We start from the raw sequence: 23,792 nt of genomic DNA on the forward strand, positions 1-23,792 counted from the left end.
CACGCACGCACACACACACATATATCCCCAACACAGTCAATTTCCACTCCTTGCTCAGACCCTGCCCATCACCAGCCCCCCCCCCCCCCAATTTGCCTCCTTTAACCTTTTTAATCCCCAGCAAGGGTAGCAGCTTCAGCAGATGTTACTGAGAAATGAGCAAGCTCAGTAGGAGCCAAGCCAGAGCTCAGTGCCCTGCCTGCCTGCTGCCCCACCAGGGTCCTAGTGCCGGGGACCCTGCTCCAGCCAGGGTCACTGGGTCCACGATCCTGTGGGGATGGGGGGGGCCTAAGAACCCTAGGCTCCGACTGGACCCTTCTGGGCCCAATCCTGGGGACACCGGGCGGGTGGGGGGGAAGGAGACATTACTGGGCCTGATCCTGTGTACTGCCTCCTTTTTGCACCCTGTGTGGCAGCTGCTCCACTCTAGTTACAGCCCTGGAAGCAACAGTGTGAGAACGGTCCACAATGCCATGCTACTGTGAAGAGAACACAAGGCTGCCATTGTTCCTCACCACTTGAAGACGTTGCTTCTCTCCCTCATTTAAAAGCTGCTGAATTGTGTTTAAAAAATAATTATGCGCTGCCTGGCCAGGGCATACAACCTGAAAATTAAAACTTGCTTTCCATTTCAGTTTTCTTGTAACTGCCACCAAACAGCACTTATGTGTCTTATGCTGTACTTTGAGAGAGCACAGACATTAGTCATGTCTATACCTCAAAGTACATTATGAGGTCTTACTGGCTAAGAGGAAAGAAAGGAGGAATTTAACTATGATACAGCTCAGGTGAGCTGTCAAGTACCATTTATAAGAAAATCAAGTCAGAAACCAGCTTTCCTTTTCAACTGCCGCTTGGACATCCTACTCAGGAAAACTAACACAAGACTTTTAAGTGCAAGTTGACAACCTGACCATCACAGTTGTCTGTGCTTCAGTTTCACCTTCCCAGACTTGATTTTTATCATCTGACAGACAATGATTTCCCTGACCTGTTGAATATAGAGAAGAGTTGGGCCCTGATACTACAAATGGTTCCACTGGGTGTAGAGGTTCATCCCCATCCCACCAGTTGCAAGATCAGAACCTTAATTAGTTCATCCTCACACATACTTAATGAAACCAGATTCCATACACTGCAGTGGCTTGTTTTTTATTTATTTGAGTGATGCATTCAGTCTTGATAATTATGGTTAATGTTCCAGACAAATCAATGAGACTGTTCACAGAAGTAAAATTACTCACATTCTAAATGTTTACAAGATCAATTCTGAATGTAATGAACTGTGAACCTAGAACTGCATCCACATAGGTAGACTTCCATGTGCATGCAGGGGTCCAATGAAGTTAACTAGGGTTACCATATTTAACAAATAAAAAAAGAGGACCCTCCACGGGGCCCTGGCCCCGCCCATTTCCCCACCCCCAGCCCCCCCAACTCCGCCCCTTCCCCGCCCCAACCCCGCCCTAACTCCGCCCCTCCTCCCTCCCACTCCCAGCCACGTGAAAAGGGCTGCCTGAGCGCTACCGGCTTCACGGTTTGCCGGGCAGCCCCCAGACCCTGCGCCCCCGGCCGGCGCTTCCCCAGCGCAGCTGGAGCCTGGGAGGGGAAGCGCCCAGCCGGGGGCGCAGGGTCTGGAGGCTGCCCGGCAAACCGTGAAGCCGGTAGCGCTTGGGCTTCGGGCAGCCCCTATGCCTCCGGACCCTGCGGCCCCGTCCAGGCACTTCCCCTCCCGGGCTCTAGCGGCGCAGGGTCCGGAGGCATGGGGGCTGCCCAAAGCCCGTAGCGCTCGGCTCTTAAACAGAGCCGAAGAGTCAGGGGAGGAGCAGAGCTGCCGCGGCCGGAGGCTCTGCTCCTCCCCTGACTCTTCGGCTCTGTTTAAGAGCCGAGCTGCCCGAGCGCTACCGGCTTCGGGCAGCCCCCATGCCTCCGGACCCTGCGCCGCCGGAGCCCGGGAGGGGAAGTGCCTGGCCGGTGGCTGGGGTCCGGAGGCAAGGGGGCTGCCTGAAGCCCATAGCGCTCGGGCAGCTCGGCTCTTAAACAGAGTCGAAGAGTCAGGGGAGGAGCAGAGCAGCCGGGGGAGGGGAAGTGCCTGGCCGGCATTTTCCCAGACATGTTCGGCTTTTTGGCAATTCCCCCCGGACGGGGGTTTGATTGCCGAAAAGCCGGACATGTCCGGGAAAAACCGGACGTATAGTAACCTTAAGTTAACAGAGCTCCACATGCAGTCAAGGATCAGTAGCAACAGGGACTGAATTCACAGGTTCTGCATAGAGAAACAAATTATTTTCAAAATGTCAGAAAAAATATGGTCTTTGTAGCAGTATCCCAACAAAATCAATATAGAGGAAAAATTGTTTTCTTCATGCACTACTCAAAAGCTTTGATACCTGTTATATACTAAAATAACCAAAGAAAAGCATACAGAATGAAGTTACAACAAGAAATGATCTATTCCATTTAGGTAGTAGCTACATAGACCATGCAAACACTCATACTTATGTTGCACATGTGTGTCATTGTCCAAGAGTCTGAAACAAGTTTGCAAACTGACACCTGAGGGCAACTAGAGTCAGAATGTGTTAAACAGGAAAAGAAAAGAAAAAATATGTACAATATAGCTTCCCCAGTGTGTAGATTATATTCAGCTTCTATAATCAGAGGATTTGTACTTTATTTATTTTAATTAGAGCTTATTTTCTCCTATCAAACTTTCTTGAAGCAGGAATTGAACCAATCTACTACTGCTGTGGAGATTTTGTACACACATACCTACCTACCAGACTGCCTCAGTTCCTGCTGATTAACTATGGCGGCACCCGTGCCTCCTCAAATTAACCACAGATTGGCTGTCTTTAGACTCCAGCTAGTCTAGTGTCAGGAAATAGCTGATAGATTCCATCTGAAGAAGCTGAAATGAAGAAACTACAGTTCTCAGCACTTCTACCACTTCTCCGTCAGTTAAATGCTTCTACTTTTAGAAACAGGAGAAGAAAGAGAGAAACACTAAAACAAAGTTTGTCTTTCCTTATAAGACACTAGTCTCTCTTCCCAACTTAAAATAAGATGCAGCCATACTTCAATATTTAGTTAACCCCTTCAATAAGTCAATGGAAATTAAGTGGATTTGCTTGTGTCTTTATGAGCACAGCAAGTATGCTGCCTTGATAAAAAAAGAAAAGTAAAAGATCTTTCATACCCATCTGTGTAACACACACACACACAAGGAATTTTAGACGCAGAAGAAGTAGAAGCTGAACATTCCTCAGATTTGTAGAGAGAAATAAAAAGGAGATCCAATCTGGGGATTTTTCCACAAAATGACCAAAAGGATGACAAGAAAACCCTTTGCCTACCATTATCTAAAAATATGTGTCATCTTAAAGTAAGGCAAAGGTTAAGAAAAATTATAAACTTATATAGAGAACCACATCTACTTAAGGATTCAGACAGTTTTACTACTTTGTATTTTTGTGAAACTAGCTGGTACCTACTGTCTCTAGGGCCTTGGCTACACTTACCGGCAAGTTCGACGGCTGGAAATCGAACTTCTGGGTTCGACTTATCGCGTCTAGTCTGGACGCGATAAGTCGAACCCGGAAGTGCTCGCCGTCGACTGCGGTACTCCAGCTCGCCGAGAGGAGTACCGCGGAGTCGACGGGGGAGCCTGCCTGCCGAGTGTGGACCAAGGTAAGTTTCAACTAATTCGAAATAAGGTACTTCGAACTTCAGCTACGTTATTCACGTAGCTGAAGTTGCGTACCTTAGTTCGAATTAGGGGGGGTAGTGTAGACCAAGCCTCAGTTAACTGAAAACACCAAAAGAGTATAAACACTAAGGGCTTGTCTACACTTACCAGAGGATTGACGCACGGCGATCGATGCACTGGCAGTCAATTTAGCAGGTCTAGTGAAGACCCGCTAAATTGACCACAGATCGCTCTCCCGTATACTCCTATATGCCACCTGAACGAGAAGCGCAAGGGGAGTCGACGGGAGAGCGTCGCCTGCCAACATAACATAGTGTGTACCCCGTGGTAAGTAGATCTAAGTACGTTGACTTGAGCTATGTTATTCATGTAGCTGAAGTTGTGTAACTTAGATCGATCTCTCCCCATAGTGTAAAGAAGGCCTAACACTGAAAACTGACTATTCAATTCTTAGGCAGCCACGTTACAATGAAAGCTATTCCAATGGTATTCTTGTATTTGTTTCATTATATGACTTTACACAGAGTGGGGTGTATATGGATTTTTTCCCAAAGAAAAAACTAATCAGTTAAGCATAAATGCATATAATGAATATGCATGCAGCAATTCAGATGCTTAAAAATAAATAAGAGGTGAAATACAAATATATGAACCCATCTGGAAACCAATTAAAACCCCTGCACATACAGTAAAATTACAGAGTTAATCAATGTCTCTCCCCTCTCTGAAATAATCACGATAACACAAAACAATAAACTTCAACTCTTGTTCAGCATATAAACAAAATTAATAGGTTACTGCCCATGAACTTATCAATTCCCCAGCTGCTGCTCAAAAATCAGAGTATGAACTTGGATATTCACTGCAAAATCTTGTCTATGGTTTTTCATGTTTACTACACTTGCTTCTCAAACTGCTATATAATGTCAAAAAGGAGTTGATTTGTATCTACAATCTTTGAGATCCTGATAGTTTATGGAGTTCCATAACATAACAAGCAAATTTATTTATTTTTAAATGTGGCTAATTTAGAAAGGGGTGGTAAGGGGACAAGATGTGTGGAAGATACTTTATTCTCATTCATTATATAAAACTTCATATAAATTACCTAGAACATTAGAAACGTACATCATTTTATATCAACCTGACTTGCAGTTTTTTAGAATTTTATTCCTAAAATGATTACTGTTAAATTCCACTTGAGGTTATGGGATCTTATTTTGAAATTTTCATTGCATCACCTTGATTAAAAAATTATTAATTATTCAAAGCAAAAATACATGACTATGAACTTCTTGCTGACCTGTAAAACCCTGCTTCACATTTACTATTCAAAACATCAACATACTGAGTAAAAATCAGTTTACCTTCTTTATCTACATTGTGTAATACCTATACAAATTGCAAACAAACTACATTAAAAAAATATTCAGGTTGCAAATTCAAGAACTCAAAAGTTGAGAAATACCAGAATTAAGGGTTGCCTGAACAAGCCTTCCTCCAGGACCCCTGCCTGAGAGACGCAAGTGACTTCAACTTGGACTACTCACATGCTTAAAGTTATGCATGTATTAAGGTCTCAATACAGCAAGGTATACAAGAGAACCAAAACTGATGTACTTAGGGCCAACGATCCTGCAATGACGAGTGATGGTTGCAGGAACCGCGTGGTGGGGGGAGGGGAATGAGGAGGAGAGAGTTTGCAGAGCTTCCTACAGCCAGAGGAGAAAGTTGGGGGTGGGTCTGACATGGCCCCGGATGCTGTGCAGGAGAAGAGGAAGTCCCATCCTCCCCAGCCCAGCCGGGACTGGCATCTGAACCTGGCGCAGGGTAGGAACCACCAGCCGTGTCTTCTCCAGTCCCGTCTCCTGCCCCACAGTGATTTACCTCTCTGCCAGCTGCCCTGGGCACCTGAAACATATTGCTGGGGAGGGTCGCATGATCGCTCTTGTGGCTTCCCTTTCCTTCCCCGTCAGAAAATCATTTTTCTGTGAGGAAGGAAAGAAATCTGCACGGGGACATAAATTCTGCACATGCGCAGAGGCACAGAATTCCTCCAGGAGTAGTTAGTGAGGATTAAGGTTTTACGTAGATAGAAGGCACAGCAGAAAAGTATGACGGGACATGGTCAACTTGAAATCCATTCAGTTTTATAAAAGGAGTTAAAAGTAATGTCAGACACTTGCACCCCAAGTTTCTCCCTATAAATTCACATTATCCCATCCCTTTAAACATTTATCTCCCTTATACGGCTTTGTTAAGACCCACAGAAAAAAAAGCGGAAATGAAGGCATCGCTAGGGTCTATCTGTGTAGAATAGGTTGAAGGATCACTGTCTGACTATCCGGGGAAACAGTGAAAATAACCATACCCAACATACTGTCAAATACAGTAACTCCTCACTTAACATCGTCCCAGTTAACGTTGTTTCGTTGTTATGTTGCTGATCAATTAGAGAACATGCTCATTTAAAGCTGTGCAAAGCTCCCTTATAACGTTGTTTGGCAGCCACCTGCTGCGTTCACTGCTTGCAGAAAGAGCAGCCCATTGGAGCTAGCTGGTGGAGGCTTGGAACCAGGATCAACCAGCAGCCCCCCCATCAGCTCCCCTAAGTACCCTGTGCAGCAGCCGCCCACAGCAGGCTATCAATTGCCGGGCAGTTCAGCTGTCCCACTCCGCACTCTTTCCTCTGCCTTGGAGCTGCTCCCAGGAGCCTCCTGCTTGCTGTACCGGGAGGGAGAGGGGAGGTGGAAGAGGAGTGCTAATGTCAGGGTGTTCCCCTCCCTCCGCTCCTGTACCCCATCTCCACAGAGCAGGGACACACACGATAGAGCTCAGGATGGAGGGAGCTTGCTGGCAGCAGCTGCTGTCTCAACTTGCTGATCTACTTAAAAAGGCAATGTACTTGAGTGGGGTCAGCGTACTTAAAGGGGTAATCCGCGTCTCGCACACATATGGTGTATGTTTCTCTCTCTCTCTCACTCAGTGTGTGTCTGTGTCTTTCTCTGCCATGCTGTGTCTCCTCCCGCCATTTGTGCTGCCTTGTAGAGGCTACATTAATAACATGTTAACCCTTGAGGGCTCAGCCAAGTGCTAGTTCATCATTTAACACAGTGGTTCTCAAAGGTCAGCATATCCCTCGGCCCGCGCTGCTTCCCGCAGCCCCCATTGGTCTGGAGTGGTGAACCACAGCCAGTGGGAGCTGCGATTGGCCGAACCTGCGGACACGGCAGGTAAACAAACCAGCCCGGCCCGCCAGGGGCTTTCCCTGAACAAGTGGCAGACCGGCTTTGGACAGAATTTGGAGCACAGCCCGGAGCTGGAGCGCAGAACAGCTCCGGAGCAGTGGAGCTGCAGGTTTTTGCATGGAGCTGGAGCGGAGCCGGAGCACAGCTCCAAAGCCCTGTTTGAGAACCACTGATATAACAGTAAGGCATTCCCTGGGAAATATCCCACTCTCTTCCTCCACAATCTCAACCAAGCTTCACAATCATCATTGTTGGGTAGAGCATTAAATTGTTTAAAATTTATACTGTGTACACACAGCGTGTATATCAGAGGGTGGCCTTTGAGCTCCCGGCCCTTTAGCTCCCGGCCAGGGAGGCTAGCCCCCCAGTCCCTCCCCTGCTGTCCTCCCTCCCCCGCAGGTACGCCACCGCGCGGGCAGCGCTCTGGACAGTGGGGCTGCACGCTCCTGCAGGGCAGCACGGCAGCATGTCTGGCTCCGGCCGAGCGGCGTGGCTGCCAGACATGCTGCTCTGAGTGGCATGGTAAGGGGGCCGGGGGATTGGATAAGGGGCAGGGAGCCACGGGGGGCAGTCAGGGGACAGGGAGCAAGGGGGTTGGATGGGGCAGAGGTTCTGGGGGTGGTCAGTGGATGGGGAACAGGGGGGATTGGATAAGCGTGGGAGTCCCGGGGGGCCTTTCAGGGGGCAGGGGTGTGGATAGAGGTTGGGGCAGTCAGGAGAGAGGGAGCGGGGGGGTTGGATAAGGGGTGGGGTCCTGGGGTAGTGGTTAGGGTCAGGGGGGTCCCAGGAGGGGGCGGTCAGGGGACAAGGAGCGGGGGGGTTGGACGGGTTGGGGATTCTGAGGGGGGCAGCCAGGGGATGGGAAGTGGGAGGGGGCCAGGCACCAATGTGTTTGTCCACCGCTGGTGTATATAGTGTGTATATATTAGTCTTTTTGTCTGGCAAAAAAAATTTCCCTGGAATCTAACTCCCCCTATGTACATTAATTCTTGTGGGGAAACTGGATTCACTAAACATCGTTTCACTTAAAGTAGAATTTTTCAGGAGCATAACTACAACGTTAAGCGAGGAGTTACTGTATAGAGTAAACAAAATTGAAAAGAAAATATTCTTCTCCCTAATCTCTTAAAATTATAGAACTCTTTCATGTTTCTCATAACAGTAGATACAATTATCACAGAAGTATTTTCTCTAATTACCAGTCTTTTTAAGCCCAAAGCATGCACTTAGACAGATGTACTACATAAATATACACAACTAGTTAACGGCCCTAGCAATTCTATCTGCATTAAACTCAATGGAAGCAAGATTTTGGCCCTAAGGCCTTGATCCTGTAAACATTTCTGCATATACTTAACTTTATCCTGAATAGTCCCATGGGACTGCTAACTGGGTATAAAGTTAGGCATATGCATAAATCTTTGCAAGATTGGAGCCTTAGATATGAGTAACTATACATAAATGTGTAGTCCTAGTGCTGTTTATGTGATTACATAGTTCTGTAGTCCTTATTTGCAGGATTGGATATTAAGCATTAACTGGCTGGAAAAATTTGCAGTATAAGATTTGCACAAATCTAAAAAGATAATTAGCTTCAGAGTAATAAGCTTACAACTTCCCAAGTCAAATAGTTGCAGACCAAGGAGTCTACAAGCTCTGCTGCAGAAGCCAATGGAACTTGACAGCTTGAAGCAAAAACTACCTCAGTTTTTCCATTTCCCACCATTCTTAAATAAGCGCACCACCACCTTAGGAAATGAAAGATTGGTGGGACAAATCTCATGACTGAAATATTGGCATAAAGGAGTATACCTTGTTCAGGAAGGGCAGGTAGGGGAAAAAAGGAGGAGGTGTAGCATTAACTTTAAGCACATGAATAGTCTTAAGGCTACTCACATGCTTAACGTCAAGTATCAGAGGGGTAGCCGTGTTAGTCTGAATCTGTAAAAAGCAACAGAGGGTCCTGTGGCACCTTTGAGACTAACAGAAGTATTGGGAGCATAAGCTTTCGTGTGTAAGAACCTCACTTCTTCAGATGCAAGACTTGCATTTTCACATGCTTAACGTGTTGCTCTGTTGCTTTTCACATGCTTAACGTTAAGCATGTGCATAAGTCTTAGCAAGATCAGGGTCTAAGATTGTAATACAATTGAGGGTGGTAAACTTCAAAATGTGGTCAAGTGGTTTGTTCTTGGTGGAGTTACAGCCTTACCCACTACATAATTTTGATTTATATATAACCGGTAAAAACTATACAGATCTGAGCACTCCTGATAATATTTTTGTAAAAAGAAATCATGCCTCACCAATCTACTAGAATTCTTTGAGGGGGTCAACAAGCATGTGGAGAAAGGGGATCCAGTAGATATAGTGTATTTATATTTTTCAGAAAGCCTTTGACAAGGTCCCTCACCAAAGGCTCTTAAGCAAAGTAAGCAGTCATGGGATAAGAGGGAAGATTCTCTCATGGATTGGTAACTGGTTAAAAGATAGGGTAGGAATAAATGGTCAGTTTTCAGAATGGAGAGAGGTAAATAGTGGTGTCCCCCAGTGGTCTGTACTGGGCCCAGTCCTATTTAACATATTCATAAATGATCTGAAAAAAGGGATAAACAGTGAGGTGGCAAAATTTGCAGATGATACAAAACTACTCAAGATAATTAAGTCCCAGGCAGACTGTGAAGAGCTACAAAAGGATCTCTCAAAACTGGGTGACTGGGCAACAAAATGGCAGATGAAATTCAAAGTTGATAAATGCAAAGTAATGAACATTGGAAAACATAATCCCAACTATACATATAAAATGATTGGGTCTAAATTAGCTGTTACCACTCAAGAAAGAGATCTTGGAGTCATTGTGGATAGTTCTCTGAAAACATCCACTCAATATGCAGCCGCAGTCAAAAAAGCAAAACAGAATGTTGGGAATCATTAAAAAAGGGATAGATAAGAAGACAGAAATTATCATATTGCCTCTATCTAAATTCCTGGTATGCCCAAATCTTCAATACTGTGCAGATGTGGTTGCCCCATCTGAAAAAAGATATATTAGAATTGGAAAAGGTTCAGAAAAGGGCAACAAAAATGATTGGGGTACGGAATGGCTCCCGTATGAGGAGAGATTAATAAGGCCTGGGCTACATTAGCGGGGTGGTTCAAACTAAGATACGCAACTTCAGCTACGCTATTCGCGTAGCTGAAGTCTAAGTATCTTAGTTCGATTTACCTGGCCGTCCTCACGGCGGTGAGTCAACTGCCGCGGCTACTCCGTCGACACCGCTTACTCCTCCTGCCAAGGTGGAGTACGGGCGTCGATTCGTGGATCGATTTACCGCATCCAGACGAGACGCGATAAATCGATCCCAGTTATACCGAACTCTACCCGCCGATCTGGGACTTTTCAGCTTGGAAAAGAGACGACTAAGGGGGGATATGATAGAGGTCTATAAAATCATGACTGGTATGGAGAAAGTAAATAAGGAAGTGTTGTTATTTACTCCTCCTCATAACACAGGAACTAGGGGCCACCAAATGAAATTAATAGGCATCAGGTTTAAAACAAAGGAAGTATTTTTTCACACAACTTACTGTCAACCTGTGAAACTCCTTGCCAGAGGATGTTGTGAAGGCCAAGACTATAACAGGGTTCAAAAAATAACTAGATAAATTCATGGAGGATAGGTCCATCAATGGCTATTAGCCAAGATGGGCAGGGCTGGTGTCCCTAGCCTCTGTTTGCCAGAAGCTGGGAATGGGCAACAGAGGATGGATCACTTGATGATTACCAGTTCTGTTCATTCCCTCTGGGGTACCTGGCATTGGACACTGTCGGGAGACAGGATGCTGGGCTAGATGGACCTTTGGTCTGACCCAGTACGGCTGTTTTTATGTTATGTTCTTATGTTTAAAATATGCAAATATAAAATAAAGAAAACTCCTGCAGTCATCCCTCAGCCAACAACGTCCCAGAAATAAGAAAAGAATAAAGTATTTTAAGGCCTTTATTAGATTAGCACAATTACAACTACTCACAATCACAAGATTTAAGCTCTCCCACAAAATCCAGCAAGGGGGAGGCCTTCCAGGGTGCATCTGAAGAAGTGGTGTTTTACCCACAAAAGCTTATTCCCAAATAAATCTGTTAGTCTTTAAGGTGCCACCAGACTCCTTGTTGCTGAAGGTCAACAGATTCAGGCTATTTGGGAACAAAAGGGAAACTGAGTACTGAGTTCCGAAGCCAACATGCCCTGCCAGGAGCTTTTACACCTAAGGACACCAGCTCAGACACTCCCACTGACCACAACTAAGGCAGTATGGCATGGGGAGAGAGGTATTCTCGGATAGGCAAATCCATACCATTTTTGGAGTACAATTAAAAAAAAAAAAAAAAACTCATTCCCAGTGTGCCTCTTGACAACTATTCGTACTCTTGCTGTACCTCAAATCCACTTGACCTAATGTCACATTTTCCTTGTTCATTCATTCCACCTCTCCTAATTTGACATATTACTTTTAACAACTGTAAAGTATGTAAAAGGCAGATTTATAATTTTGAAAGAGATTGTAAAGTCTTGCTAGCGCAGAAAAAAAAATACACTCGGCCAAGGAAAGAACTGGCTAATGTCTGTCTTGGAGATACAGCCCTACTCCAGATCACTTGCCAACAATATCAAGCCTGGAGGGAAGGCTCTCCAGTTAGTGTGAATAAAACAGGAAAGCAGGCTTCAGAGCTGGACTGCCCTGCCAGAAGGATCTTCAGTCTGAGTAACCAGAAAGAGGGTGCGTTTTGATCCTACTGAAGGACTGTGCTTTAGAGCATGGAAAGTAACCTACTCAATACACTCCTACAAACTTCTATTATTCACATACAACATTAAACATGAAAATCACTCAAAGTAATTAAGAATAAATTAATTAGAGAAAAATGAAAAAGTACAAGTTGCAAAACCAAGTCTATTTGGAGTAGCTCTAGCAGCAGCTTTGTGGGCCAGAACAGCAAACAATGTATAATTTTAAAGAATCAGATCATCTTCAGCTAGTGGTAACAAAGGTAGTAACTTTGGTTGCATCCTAAGCCATAAAATCAATCAGTTGATCTAGATACCTGTGCACTGTCACTGCCACTCTGCCCTCCCCGCTCAAAAAAATAATCACCCTAAGATGTGAGTCCCTATACAAGCCCTCTGACTGATGAGCTTCTTGCAGCATCATATGACTTAAACAATGGAAATATAGCTTTTTACCATGTATTGTGTTAGAGGGCAGGAAGAAGTATTACATATATACATGGTTTTCATAGCAATATTAGTATTAGTTTCCAGTGACACTGATATTTTCCAATGTTTATATTTTTGTAACAACATTTAGAAAACATACTGAAATACCTATTATTCACACCTGCAACGTCAAAGGCAAAGTGGATCTCATCCACAATTACTTTATTGCAGGTCACAATAAATAACCATCACTGTGACAAGAACATAAACACTGTAATAAACCTGAAGTTTTCTAAAAATGTCTGACCACTACATTTAACAGATTACAGAAACAACGGAAGTTAAATCAAAATACATAATCTGTATAAAATTATTAGGGAAGCAATATTCAGAGGGAGTGTTACAGCCAACAAAGGAGCTCACTGTGCATCCCAAACTAGGCGATACTTGGACATTTCAGGATTGTTTTTATATTCCTTCAGAGAAAGTTAAAGCTTGTTTCTGTTAAATGGATCAAAAGTCCTTACAAAACAAATAACTAAAAATCTAATATTATTTGCAGGCTCACGCTGTAATAAAAATGTGAAAGCCACTTATGAACTACTTTTTAGACTTTACATAACAAATGTTTTGCCCATATAGCTATACCAGCAGAGCCCCCCGGTGTAGATGCAGCTTATGCCAACAGTTTTTCTATAGGTATAGTAATACCATCTCCCCAAATGACATTATTTATGCCGAGAGAAGCACACTTCTATTGGCATAGTTGTGTCTACACTTGTGTTTTAGCCAGCATAGCTATGTCAGCTGGGGGAATGTTGTTTTTTTCCACACTGCTGACTGACATAGCTATGCCAACCAAACTTTGTAGTCTAAACCTGGCCTAAACATAAGATTTGGCTTACATTCCTGCCCTTACATTTTTTACCCAGTTGGCTTGGGTAAAGGGTCAGAAAATGGTGGTGAATGGTTAAGAACCAACAGGAATTTGTAGAGGTGCTGAGTACTCACGAATCCTGTTGAAGTCACCTAGAATTGCAGGTGCTCAGCAGCTTTGTGGCAGGGATGACTTTTATTTAGGTGCTTAAACTTGAATTTAGGAGCCTAACTGCAATCAGCCAGGTTTGCAACTGTTAGCCTGTTTGATTTTGTTGGGTTTCCATCCCACCACCACCAGTGTAATTCTATCACCTAATAAAGGACAACATGACTGGCAGGAAGAATGCTCTAATCCAGGGGTAGGCAACCTATGGCACGCGTGCTGCTGATTTTCAGTGGCACTCACACTGCCTGGGTCCTGGCCACCAATCTGGGGGGCTCTGCATTTTAATTTAATTTTAAATTAAGCTTCTTAACCATTTTAAAAACCTTATTTACTTTACATACAACAATAGTTTAGTTATATATTATAGACTTATAGAAAAAGACCTTCTAAAAATGTTAAAATGTATTATTGGCACACGAAACCTTAAATCAGAGTGAATAAATGAAGACTCGGCACACCACTTCTGAAAGGTTGCCGACCCCTGCGCTAATCTAAAACACGATGGCTTGCAATGAGTGATGCCCTCCCCCGAAATTTCCAAAAGTTCTTTCCTCCCCCTTATCCTGGTGCGAGCAGAGGAATTTTCTTCATTCCCAAAGATAGAACCAGCTGCTGCACAGCACTCTCAAGCTGTTCAGCAGCAGTCACTGGGTCCCTCTTCACAGCAGAAGCAGCACTAGAGAATTGCTTAGTTACCTTTTTTATTTTTTATTTTTTGAGCAAAAATAATGGTATGTAGGAGCGTTAAATGTACAAAAACAAACAATATTGCTGTGTCATGTCTATCTCAGCATCTGTAATGACAGGCAAATAGCAGATCAGCAGCAACTAGCAGTGGAGGAATATTTTAAATGACCTTGATTGAATCAAGTTACTTAAAAGCAAGTACTCCCTACTCTCTTTTATAGCTCAGGATTGTAAACCCTGCTTCTGCTTTACCTTCACCCCGAATGCCTGAATAGCAATATATGATGTAGTCAAACAAGTTCACCAGTAATGCTAACACAGTCCTAAATCAACCCAGAAAAGCTAGAATCCTGGTTTTAAATTGCATGGAATTGTATACACTTGTAATCTTTCGGAATGGTGTATAGCCACATAGCCTTTCTAACACTTAGCTGCTCTAGGGATTTCCGCCCCTCCATGAAACAAGGTATTTCCATCTAAGTGTAATGAACAATTCCATAACAACAGAATTGTGAAAAATACAGTTCCTGGAATTCACTGGATTGTAGGCAATTTTTTTTAAATTTCTTCAGAACATTTGCCATAGAAAAAGAAGGATTTCATGTTTCCAGAATAAAGTAATATTTTGGATTACATACTGTACTGTGTCTCCTGAAGGCACAATACAGAATGTGCAGACCAGGGAGAGATAATGGGGAAAAGGTGGCTTTAAATGGCATCGGGTATACATTAGTGATACAGGGGCTGTTCTAATTCACAATAATCTCTTGATGGCTAATCCCATAGCCCAGTATCACCCATATCACTGTGTGCTATGGCCCCTACTGCAGGGCTTGCAAGAATGCCAGCATAGGTTGTGTCTGAACAGAAGTAATTCTCCCCGGGGTCCCTTGCAGCACAGTTCTGTCCTCTGTATCACTACAGTGACAAATAGGCACCTGATCAAGAAGCATAATCTGTCCCTTTTTTATTTTCCAGAATTTAAGCCTAGTTCTCAGAATTAGATTACTAGACCAGACTGTGCATAATGTGCTGTCTCATGATACATCTTTACTATTATTAATACTTTAATATTATTACACAGATTATCCTCTTTTTGCAGCATTGGTGAATCCAAACCTAAGGTGGAGTGTATCTATACACCTCAAAACCAGAAAAATATTGACAGACTGGAGGGTATAGAAAGACAAGCAACTAAAAGGGGGAAGAAAAAGACTGACAGGACTGATTTATGAATAAAGTAAAGATTACAAGAACAGGAGCAGAAAACAAGTTGGTAGGAATGAAATTTTAGCACAGGGGTAGGCAACCTATGGCACACGTGCCAAAGGCGGCACGTGAGCTAATTTTCAGTGGCACTCACACTGCCTGGGTCCTGGCCACCAGTCTGGGGGGCTCTGCATTTTAATTTAATTTTAAATTAAGCTTCCTAACCATTTTAAAAACCTTGTTTACTTTACATAAAACAATAGTTTAGTTATATATTATAGACTTATAGAAAAAGACCTTCTAAAAACGTTAAAATGTATTACTGGCACACGAAACCTTAAATCAGAGTGAATAAGTGAAGACTCGGCACACCACTTCTGAAAGGCTGCCGACCCCTGTTTTAGCAGATACCTGAAAAAGCAAGCAAAGAGATAACTAAGAGTACTGGGATAAAATTAAACCCAGGAATACATAGTTTAAATATCAAGAAGATGGTTCTAGCAGTAAGCTCTATTAAACTGTGAAATAATCACTCAAATAAAATAGTGGAATTAATCTAGTCACTTATAACTGGACAAACCACTAGACACTATCTAGTAAAATACAATCCTATACTTCCAGGGTATTAGCAAGCTGATCTAATAGAATTTAAAGATGGAATCTGACATCCACCAATTTCACAGAAAGCGAAATCTTAAAAATACACTGCATTTAGTATGTGTTCCATGCATTTTCAAAATTATGGCTCTAATCTCATGCTTGGATATGTGCAGGTGGATCCCTATATTCACAGGGAGACACCACTGATTTCAATCACACTCTGAATTACAAGGGTTTGACTGAGTGTATCCAATAGCAGGATCAGGGTGTAAGATACAGAGGCATACAAAGATAGCATCAAAAACACTTAAGTCTGCAAATTTTGTCTACGATTGTTAAAAGTTAAGACATGGTATTAGAGAAATATTTTGCTATTTTCCCCCCATTCTTTACTTTCTATATTTGACAACTTTGTGTATACGCAGTTTTCACTCTTTGTGGGTCTTTCACACACAGCAACAAGGAAGAAAGACTTTTTAAAAGTGTGACTGTAAAAACACCAAAATGCCAGGGAAACGAAGTAGGTGAGATGACTTTATTTTGTTAACTGAATAAATTAGGTTGTCTGAGACATTTTAAGCTTCCCTTAAGAAATCCAAAACTAAGGGGAAAATGAAATCATACTAATTTTGGACGTTTTTATCAAAATTAAACTGTTAAAAATTCTAAAGTACTTTTAAAAAAATCCCATCACTTGTCCAATTTACTTAGTTAAGAGTTTCAATTCAAACATTCCAATTACTATGAGAGAGAATATGAAACCAGTGATAAGCAGAATGGCCCCAATACCCTAGTCTCTACCTGCAGTTAAATTGGATGTATATGTTTTTGAATGGCATAAAGCTGCCTTATTTAAACATAGTTAATGAATATTCCAATATAAACACAAGTTTCCTTTTAGGGATCTTTCTTGCCTGATGCTATTATAAATTTGTTGAGCTTTGTTACTGAAACTGCAGCCCTTGGTGAGTAATAACTCAAAGGTCTTCTGGTGTTTGCTATATAATCTCACTCACACACACACACACACAAACAAAACCAACAACCTACCAAACCTACATTAAAATGGAAATCAGTTGAAATTACCTATCAGTAATTTAAGGGTAAGAAATATTACAGGAATATTGCAATTATTTCAAACAAACAATACAAACCCAGGAAATTCAAAGTTCAGGTTAAACTTAAAAGAAACCCAAACATGTTGTTGTATGGAAATGTACAGTTAAGACCCACAAAATAATCTCAACTCTGCCCTGTAGTCATCATGCCACAACCATACAATGATGATCAATGCAATTTAGTGTTTGTGGCCCTGGACTATATTAAACTGATTTGTAGATTCCCTCCCCCACCATGTGGTTTGAGGTGTGCTTGAACTGCTCCCTCTGGCACTGCTGCCTCAGGACCATCATGCAGCAAGGCAGCACCACCAGAGGAGCTGAAAAAGACATCGGTACACATAGACATCCGCACACACAGACTGGGTGAGTCTCCACCCTTCACTTCCATCCCACCTCTCTCCTCCTCTGCACACCTCCCCTTCCACCCAGACACCAAAAAGCAGCACTGTGGGGAGAGAAGGAAAATGGCAGTGGCTATAAACAGGAATGTCTCTGCACTTCTACCTCAGTTTCCCCAGCAGTGCTGCCCCCAGTGGAATCAACACAACAGTGCCATGAGGAGCCTTTCAAATGTAAAGGAGCAGTGACAGTTGGGACCAAGTAATCTATCTATGATAATTCTTAGCATGAGTTCAATCTCTTTTATGCCACTGTCTCATTGCACAAGCACAACTGTAGCATGCAAATTAGTTATAGAGGAAGGATGATTGGTTCAGTGACCTCAGCTGTCGGTCTGGCATTGTCTATAATCATAATAATTAGAAATAATAACTTAGTATACTAAGTTAATTTCTTTAAATGTAGCCTTTACACAAAATTTAAATTAGTTAACTATATGGAAAATTTGAAGACTGCATATTCTGCTAAGGGTTGATCCACACTTGTAACTTACATCAGCATAGCTATGACTCTCAAGGGTGTGAAAAATCTACATCCCCTGAGGAACGTAGCTATGCTGTCCTAACTCCCAGTGTAGACAGAGCTAGGTCGACGGAAGAATTCTTCCATTGACCTAGCTACTGCCTTTCGGGGAAGTGGATTAACTACAATGAAAGGAGAACCCCTCCCATCACTATACTGTAGTGAGTATCTACACCAGTGGTTCTCAACCTATTTACCATATGCAGCCTACAATGTGTTATGTGGGCCACATCCAATACTACCTGTATGGCCCTGAGGATGTCACATGGGCTGCAGCTATGTGCTGATTGGGCCGCAAGCAGCCCATGGGCCACAGGTTGAGGATCACTGATCTACACTGAAGCACTACAGCAGTGTCACTGTAGCATTTTAAGTGTAAACATACCCTAAGTGCTAAACTTCTTCAAGGGCTCACTTAATTTGACTCTAAAATAAATCTTAGTTAAATTCGCAGAAATCATTGTATAGGGAGGGTTTATCTGCATTTCTTAAAGAGGCTGAATACATGCTTTAAGGGAAAACAACTCAATTTTGACTACAAAGCTGTAACCACACTTCCACAATTTTATTATGAAATATGTAATAGGAAACAAGGAACCTCATTAGTGAATTGCTTAAGAGAAACTAAACATTTTATAAAAGCATTATGAAAGCTAAAGCAGATATCTTTTGCTTTAACTCATAATTTGCTTTCAGTTTATCAAATATAAATGCATATTTTCTTGTGTAATTGCTTTACTAAAAAAAGATCTATTACAAAATTAATGACTACTTGTACTTATTCTCCAACAATCTTCCAGAAAAATTTAAGACTACTAGCCAAGCAAAATACATTATTTCATGACTACTATGAAGCTTCAACATGATCTATACAATCTAAGGACATGTTTATAAATATAAACCAATAGTTATACCACTCTTCAACTCTCCAGAAGAGTTGTACACATAGTGCTGTACAACTACTTCTGGGCTATAATTCCCTAAGAAGCAGGGAGGCATGGTAGGGGGCATATTTTTACTAGGGGAATATGTACGTGATTTAGGGCAACACTGGTGGAAACATATTTGACAGCTAAAACAGAGGTATTGAGGCAGGTTAGTGGAAAAGATGCAGAGTGGTAACTGGAAGTCTGGTGGTGACACTTTGCCAGATGGAAGTGAAGTGTTTACAGCTGCCGTCCCCCTCACCCAGACAGAGTTTGATCTGCTCTGCACCAGTGTTTGCGTCCCAGAATCATGGAAGCCCAATTTAATTTTAAAACCAAAAATAATGGAATCACAGGAGCTCAACGAGGAGCTTCCCAGATTAAAGCTCCAACAACTTTGGCAGCTATGAGTTTTTTTGGCAACTTTGGTGTTTTGTTTTGTTTTTAAGTAATTGACTAACCATAGGCAAAGACTAGGCTGTAGTTTGTTTCTGGTGGAGGAGGAAATCGTTTGGGGTAAGAAGGCTGGGGTGCATAGGTGGGTCGAGTTGTTTCACAATCTCTCCTCTCCCTCTCTCACACAGCAGCATATTATTTCTGCCCTCTAATTACTCCTGGGTGAGAGAAGATTTATCAGATTTATATAATGCAATAACAACAGTATGACATTTAGATTTTAACCTTCTCCTGAGCCTCTGAGGCAGAGGCCAAAGGGGGTGACCGCAGCACTAGCACTGGGCACCTGGCCTGCAGGGAACTTGGTCGGACAGCGACTCTACCAGGTCCCTCTTATTTCTGAGAGCGGGAAGGGGGGCTACACCCGGGAAAAATCCAGCTGCGTGCTGCCCTCAGCACTGGGATTTGGAGAGGGAGGTGGGCAGAGGGAGATCCCTTCCTGCCCCGGCCTTTGTGGGGTTGAGGAGTTGTTGTTTTTGGTCAAACTCAGATCCAGCCCCCCCTCGTGGCCCGAGATTTTGGGGGGTCACGGACAGACCCAGCCCCCTTCCTGCTTTGGGATTTGGGGGCGGGGGTATCTCTGCGGCCCTGTCCCGGGCGCTGCTCGCTCCCCTGCAGGCCGCGCCGCGGCCCCGGTCTCTCCGCGAGGCCTGGCGCCGCCGCTGGTGCGGGCAGCGGAGCGAACAAAGGCAGAGCGGGGCCCGGGCCGCAGCCCGCAGTGGCCGGGGCGGAGGTGCCCGCTGCCAGGGGAGCTCACCCGGCCAAGGCCGCCGTGTCCCGTTGCTCCAGACCGCTGCCGGCACCACGGCCCAGGTTCGCGGGCGGCACCGGGGCCGGGCCGACCCCCCACCACCACCGCGGCTGCTCCCCGGCCGGGCCGGGCCGCGCAGCGGGACTCACCGAGAAGGAGCCGCCGTCGCTGCGGGCCCGGCTCCGACTCCACCAGGCTCCCTCGCCGCCGCCTCCCTGCTCCTGGTGCCGCCGCTTCCTCCGCCTCCTCCTTCCTCCTCCCCCCGGGCCTCGGAGGGGCGCAAGGGGGCAGCCAGCCCGCAGCACCCGCCACCAGCAGCCACAGGGACGGGACCGGCGGGCTCGGCCACACGCACGGCTCAGCCCTGCCAGCCCCTCATCTCAGCCCTGCCTCCGCCCGGCTGCCCTGCCCTCCGCCTGCCCTCACCGCCCTGCGCGGGAGGAGGCCGTCAAACCCGTTCCCTGGCCCGCCTGGCCCCCTCTCTCCGCTCCCTAGCGCTAGGCTCACTCACTCCGTTCCACTTCTTCCATGCCCCTTGCCGGCTGCTCTCTGCCCTTGGGTTTCCTTCCTCCCTCTGCAGCTCCAGCAGCAGGAGAAACCGCAGCAGCCTAGCCAAATCGCCCCTCACGGAGCATGATGCCAGAGCAGCGACAGAAGGGGCCAGGGCTGGCCGAGGATGCACATGGCTGCGTTGGAATATTTACAGGAGGGACCGAAAGTGAATAGCAGAAGTGCAGCTTGTATCCCCCACTAGGGCATTCTTCATTTGTACTTGTTTATTAAGGGAAGTCCTTTTGTTATCCAGTAACCTCCTTTCCTCCTAACTGGTCCACTTTTGGAATCCTCGCCTTTGTATAAGTTTATAAATAAGGCGTTTACAAGTGCAGTGTGCACGTTTATGATGCTGTCAGAATCCCAAAATGGGTACAGTTCACAGTTTACCTTCAGATGAATGCCTGGATCACACCCCCATCCTTGCAAGATGCTCAGTTCTCTTAACTCCTACTGAATTGAACACAAGCTGCAAAATACTCAATAGCAACCCTCCTGCCTCTGCTCTGTTTATGCCAGATTCTACAAGGTGCTGCTGAGAACTTCCTGTGAGGTCAATAATTTCTATGGGAGTTAAATATGCTCAACACTTCACAATATTGTGTCCCCTAGGATTTGTATCTTCATTTCTATTCTCCATTTCATCTTCTCCTCTCTTATAGACTGACTTGTATCTCCTTGGCTTTGAAATTGGCATTTTTTAAAAGGCCATTTTTATCTTTAAATTTTGCTTCAAAGAGTGCCTGCAAGAGTGTGCAACCACAACAGCTGTTAAGCTTTTTTAATGTAAATGAAATGCTAATCAAGATCAATAAATTAAAAAATCCCTGATTTAGCTTTTTTGGCAAAAAGTGACCAGAAAGAATAAAGCTGATTGAAATCTGTGGGCAGCAAGCAGCCTGAAACTTTTAAAAATATTTACCGAGTGATGAAACTTTTGACCTTTTGAGTAATATCAGTGCCATGAAATATGGCTTTCTTTCACTTCCTGTTTTGATTTATAGAGTTAATAACTAATGCAAATCAAGAACTCAATCCTGTAAATACTTTCACACTTATGTAATTTTACTCTTATGGGTAGTTTCATAGGAATCAATGAGACAATTCAGATGAAGGAAGTTATGTAGTTGCTTAACTGTTTGCAAGATAAGGGCTTAAGTTGAAATTCTTTTGGGCCATAGTCCTTTAATTATTTAAACACATGCTTAACTTATAAGCATCCAAATAGTTCTAGTGAATTCATGGAGATTTCACTCTTTTAATTCTTCTATGGCCTGGGATATGGGATTATTGTATGAATAAATTTAAGTTTTTGTAGCCCAATCATGTGAGATTCAATAAGAAATGAGGATTGACAGTATCTCTCAAGTTTGAGCTTTCAGCTTGGAAACATATGCTGTATTCTTTATCTTTCTTTAGAGAATGCCCATTTCCATTTAATCTTTTATAGCTCTTAATGTGTTTGGTACATTTCAATGGATAGTGGGCCAAATTCATCACAGAAGGCACTGACTCCAGTTACAACAGGGATGATATTTTTTTTAAATAAAAGTTTAAAATGAAAATGGTCTTTTTCAGGCATGATGCACCTAACATCAGAATAAGCATATATTTTAATGGATTTATAATATTGTTATTATGGTCTGAACAGTGGTACAACAAACAAGACTTGGATATGGTACACAATGCATGATACAAGGGTGGTCATATACAGATAAGTAACATCAAAAAGTGTATCGGGGAGGTTGTAAATATTTAAGTAACCCTCTGGGAATGTTAAAAACTGCTCCATTTGATGAGAGATGTTGGTCCAGATTGATCAGAGTCTAGTCACTCATCTTTCCATATTTACAGTTTCTAAAAATAATTAGATCTATGATCCAGTCCTGAAACCTATTGATGTGATTGGTCCTATTGAAGTCATTGAGACTATTGACAAAAAGACTATATGTCTAAGGCCGTGGAAGAATGAGACCATATTATTGGTAATGGTGTTTGTGTAGAGTGTAGTGATATTCATATCATAGAAGCTGTTTTAAAACAATATTAAATTGAGTGTTTTGTTCAAAGGTAAAATTAAAATGGAAAGTCTAATTCCAAGGCAAATCAGTAAGGGGTGCTATTCAGTGTGCTTCCTGTTTGGGAGACTTATGCACCACTTTGAGAAGTATGAGAGTAGGTTTTGGGGAGGGGCAGGAAAGCTAAACTGGAGAAGTGAGATGCAAGGACTAGTGAGGGTGTGGGGAAATGCCTGAATCCCTTAATATAGCTGGTGGTCTTTCCCCTTTACTGGGTAACTTGTTGAGCATTCAGCAATGTAATCCAAAGGGCGCTCAGGACAAATCAAGGTTTGGAAGAGATCTATGCAGAAAGAGGGGTTAAGGGACGTTAAGGAAAACCAGGAGAAACTGCAGTAAATGACTGTTTCAGTCATTACAATAAAGTCAGTTTCTCAAGTGAATGTTTTTGTGTCTATATATTTTTCACAGCCCTCCATTCTGTTCAGAGTGCAGCACTTGAATAAGTAAGGATTTTCAGAATTAGATTGTTGAATTAATGGAGATATTTTGGTGTAAACATTACACTACTTGATGGACAAAGCATCTCCAAACTGCTCATCTGACAGAACTAGTTAAACTAGATCCTGTACAAGTTACAACTGAAGTCAGTGGAAATTTTGACACTGTCTTTCATGAGAGAAGGTTCAGATCAATAATTAAGGCCAGAATAGTTTAAATGTAGACACTTTTTGAGACTCTTCATTTGTTCACACAATGAATATTGCATACATCTTTAGCATATGAGGAAAATGTTCAGTTCTGTTTTTACCAGACTTTCATTTTTGCCCCCTCCACATCAATTCTGAGTTAGCAAATAATAGTAAGTGAAGTTGAGATTATTTAACTGTATCCAGAAATAATTGCAGGAGCAAAATAGAGGCCATCTTTAAAAATCCTGGCCCATTATCAGGAATAAAATTAGGGCATTGAAATCTGATTCAAGAGGTCCAAGGGAAAATTTCACAGACTTTAAAACACCCTCTTTATTTTTAACAATGAACTGTTACAATTTAATTTTTTTAATGAGTAGGATATTTTTCCTGCCTGGGAAATATCATTTGCCATACATATTATTTCAACTTTATTTTGAGTTAATACAGGCCCCAATTCATCAAATACTTAAGCATGTATTTAATCTTGCCCACATCATTCCCTCTGATTTTTCTGACAGTATTTCTGCTGACATCTGAAGGAAGCCTGTTGCACAAAACAGCTGTTCCCTGGTACCACCACTAGTTTATATGTTATCTTTTGTGTATGTACTTCACTCAGCGTGCATAGTAAAGTTTGA

At 43.2% G+C, this 23,792-nt stretch overlaps 1 protein-coding gene across 11 annotated transcripts in view; it reads right to left on the minus strand.

Annotated features, from left to right (window-relative positions):
- SOCS6 (suppressor of cytokine signaling 6) overlaps positions 1-21,045 on the minus strand; it is a 44,492-nt gene extending 23,447 nt beyond the window's left edge. For 2 of the 11 annotated variants that reach the window (XM_008164416.4, XM_005281478.5), the window contains exons 1-2: positions 20,039-20,178; positions 19,144-19,296 (exon numbers count right to left, since the gene is read on the minus strand). The gene's annotated coding sequence lies outside the window, so the exon portion shown is untranslated. The other 9 variants (XM_065585177.1, XM_042860410.2, XM_065585175.1 and 6 more) reach the window with 8 other exon arrangements.
- Positions 21,046-23,792: the final 2,747 nt, after the last annotated feature.

Source organism: Chrysemys picta, chromosome 2, assembly GCF_011386835.1.
Source record: "Chrysemys picta bellii isolate R12L10 chromosome 2, ASM1138683v2, whole genome shotgun sequence".
NCBI lineage: Eukaryota > Metazoa > Chordata > Testudines > Emydidae > Chrysemys > Chrysemys picta.